The 3,887-nt window shown below is 41.3% G+C and overlaps 1 long non-coding RNA gene across 1 annotated transcript; it reads right to left on the bottom strand.

Moving 5' to 3' along the window:
- Nucleotides 1-229: 229 nt before the first annotated feature.
- LOC116864292 lies at nt 230-2,046 on the bottom strand. The gene is made up of 3 exons (XR_004381986.1): nt 1,861-2,046; nt 986-1,222; nt 230-627 (listed from the first exon to the last, which is right to left on the bottom strand). It is a non-coding gene; the product is annotated as an uncharacterized LOC116864292 (long non-coding RNA).
- Between the last annotated feature and the right edge of the window lie 1,841 nt (nt 2,047-3,887).

Genomic DNA, 3,887 nt, shown 5'->3' with positions numbered 1-3,887 from the left:
ATCTTTGGACTACAGTTGAGGTGAGGGGGTTTTAGATGGAAAAACTGAAACAGATACTCCAACAGAAGAGCCTCAAGAGCACTGTAAGTGGGGTGCAGAAATAGAAACCTGTCAAACAGAAGTGTGTCAATGTGTTAGAGGATTCTTTTTCCTCTGTCGGTGCCCGCGGTTCTTGGTAACGCAGCTTTGAAGAATGAAGGCGTAGACCAGACAGAGTGGTGGGCAGCAAAGCAAGGTTTATTGAGTGATAGCAAAGGGACAGTACAAAGCTCCCAAGGAGGGAGGGGACCCGAGACAGTTGCCACTGGAGTTTCTAAGTTTAGGGGTGTTTATGGGCTTGTTAGTGGGTTGTTTTAATCTGATTAACCCTTTCTGCACCTGTCATCCAATCAGGTTTTTGTCTCCGATTTTTGTCACTGGGAAAGGGTGGAGGGCTCTTTCCAAGGTGGTGTAAAATCCTTTTAAGGGTGGTTTCCTCTGAGTGAGGGAGCGCTTGTCCCTGCCGGCCTGCCTGCCTTCCAACTGTCTTTCATCAAATGTGCCCCACTTGTTTGCACCCACCATTCCCCATGCTCACTTCTTCAAGGTTCCCTGTTCCCGGTAGGAGACCCTCATGGAGGAGGTAACCTGAAAAAGTAAAAAAGACACACAAGTTTATACAAAAACGAGTATCTAAAAGTTCCAGGCAATGGTCGAACCTTGAAGACATTACACCAAGTGAAAGAAGGCAAACACAAAGAGTCACATATGCGTGATTCCATTCACATGAAATGTCCAGAATACACGAATCATGGAAACAGAAAGTAGATCAGTGGTTGACTATTTAACAGGTATGGGGTTTCTTTCTGGGGTGATAAAAATGTTCTGGAATTAGTAATGAAGGTTGAAGAATTTATGTACTTCTAGTACATAAGTGTACTAGAAGTCACTGAATTACACACTTTAAAATAGTTAAAATGGGAATTTTCTATTATATGAAGTTTACTTCAATACGAAGAATCTTTCCAGACATGCTTGGGTTTGGGAATTAAGACTCCTTTATGTCTGGTTGGAGTGCTCAGAGAAGGAATCTGTACTGGAATACCACTTGGGAGAAAGTGTCATCTCCAAGCCTTTGCCCTTGATACACATTTTCAGTCAGCTTCTTCTTTAACTCTACAGCTGTCCCTTTAAAATTCTGCATAAATCTGGTTCAGACCCTCCAGCTCTTGATAAGCCCCACCTGGAACACACAAAAAAATTCGAAGGTTTGGGACTTTGCTCATTTCCAAACAACTGGGAATGTCTACAGTTGGAGGCACAGACTTCTAGTCCAAAAAGCCCCAACAGAAGTCACCCACCTACTGTGGGGAAAAGAGATTCTTCTAGTCTTGTCTCTCTCCTTTAGGCCCTCCGTGAAAGAACACATCACTCTCTTAACAGTAGTGACCACCTTTGGTTATGATAATGTGCTAGATCTGGTGCTAAGCACTTCATATACTTCTCATTCCCCCCAAAAACTATGAAAGTGATGTTATCATTCCCATTCTTCAGATAAGAATATACAGACCCAGTGGGTGGAGCTTCTTGTGTAAACTCATACAGCTGATAAGTGGCCCGCTTATCTGCCCGCACAGTCTCTGCTCGCAACCGTTGTATCACACTGCCTCTTTCCAGCTAGCCATGCTGAGTTGCCCCTCAGGACTTTGTGCCATTGCTTCTCTGACTTCTTAGTTCTCCCTTTTCACTGGTGTTGAGATTGTAGGAAGATATGTGAACAAGAGATTCTGGTTCTGGTAATAACAGAATAGCCTGTATCAAACTAACCCTCCCACATAACAATTATATACTCTGTATAAAATATTTTTAAAAAACAATTACCTTAAGGCACTGGACAGCCACCAAAGCAGGCAGAAACTAAGGGGATCTAACCCTTGAGAGAAATGAAGCACATTGGGTAAGATCTTCCCCTAAAGGCATATCCCTTTAATTCACACTGTGTATAGGGCCGGAGTGACTGGAAATGGAGGAGTGAAATCCAGCAAATGATAAAAGCACAAAAGAGACTTCCTTTTAAAATCAGTGTGCCAATTCTCCTCTGCTACTTGGCTGAGTGCTCATAGTAAGGTTTAGAGGGTAAGACTCTAAATTATCTAGAGGAAAGCAACTGCAGGGAGATTACAAAACTAAGCAAACACAGCCACATTAGAGAAGCTTGGTAAGCACATGACCTTTCCACTGGCGCTCCTTCAGGACCATGCCTTAGGACTGAGGACCACATACTAGGACTAAGGTCTATACCGGAGACTAGGATAGAACTGCAAGAGACAAGTCTAATAAAGGCTGAAACTACACTCCCCTGGAATTAAAGTGATTTGTCAGCAAGTGAACCAGCTACCGGGACAAAACCCAATACTTTTCAGAGAAAGATAACAGAATCAAAAGACTCTGGAGTCTATTACATATATAAGTACACAATAAAAATTACCTGGCATACAAAGAACCCAGAAGAGGAATCAGATATTGGAATTAGCAGATGGGAACCTTGAAATTAAATATAATAGACATATTTAAAGTATGTTATAGGAAAAGATGAATGTAATAGCTGGAGAGCTGGGGAATTTCAAGATAGATAAGAAAATTCCAAAAAGTAAGCCGAATGTCAACTCACAAACAAAAAGTACAATATTTGAAATCAAAAGAATTCCCTAGCTAAGATAACAGCATACTGCATACTCTAAAAGTGGAAATGAATGTAAAGATACATCAGCAGAAATTATCCAAACAGAATCACAGAGGGAAGAAATATTTTTCAAACATGAGCAAAGCCTCAATGGGAAACATTAAGTAATCTGACATCTGTGTCATTGGAATCCCAGAAGAAAAGGAAAGAGAAAACTAGGCAGAAAGCAAATATATGAAGATATAATGGCTGAAAATTTTTCAAATTCAATAGGAAAAATTGCAATCTACAGATTTAAGAAATTCAGAAAACCCCAAACATGGCAAATAGACACACACCCCCAAACAAAACCATGCCAAGACATACCATAATCAAGTTACTAGTGACTAAAGACAAGGAGAAAATCTTTATTATATCGAGGACGAAAAAAAAAAAAAAGACATATGACATAAACAGAAGAACAAATATAATTACTGCTTACTGCTTTTCAGAAACAACGGAAGCCAGAAGACAATGGGATGACATCTTTAAAATGCTTAGAGAATGGGTAACACCAGTAAATGGGTAACACCAGTAAAAAACCTACTCATACATGAAAATTATGTTCTTTAAGCGCCTACTCTTAAGAGAATTAAAGTTTGGGGCACCTGGGTGGCTCAGTGGGTTAAGCCTCTGCCTTTGGCTTGGGTCATGATCTCGGGGTCCTGGGATCAAGCCCCACATCGGGCTCTCTGCTCGGCAGGGAGCCTGCTTCCCCTCTCTCTCTGCCTACTTGTGATCTCTCTCTCTGTCAAATAAAGAAATAAAATCTTTAAATAAATAAATAAGAATTAAAGTTTAATGTTTTCTCATTGCTACAAAGGCAGCCAGAGCTTTTAGTCTAAGGCCCAGCTCTGAAAGTACACTAGCTATGTGCTATTTCCTCTCCGAGCCAGAGTTCTCCTATGTGAATGGAAATGATAATATCACCTTCATCTCCTAGAGGAACTAAATGAAATTGTAAATGTAAAGCACTTACCACAATGCCTAGCAGATACTGGGCTATAGATCACAGGGTGGACAGGAGATGGAAAAGATATAGACGATGGGGTCCATGCCTCCCAAAGCCCTTTCCAACTAGCTAGGCAACCAAGCTCTATGGCCAAGGATACTGGATATGAGGGACCTAGACTGTGGTCACGAGCACCACTATGACACCAGGTGAATGGGACCACACCTGAGCTAC

The sequence above is a fragment of the Lontra canadensis genome, unplaced genomic scaffold (assembly GCF_010015895.1).
Source record: "Lontra canadensis isolate GAN:19392208 unplaced genomic scaffold, GSC_riverotter_1.0 scaffold5, whole genome shotgun sequence".
Taxonomy (NCBI): Eukaryota; Metazoa; Chordata; class Mammalia; order Carnivora; family Mustelidae; genus Lontra; species Lontra canadensis.
This window is presented reverse-complemented; position numbering and strand designations above follow the sequence as displayed.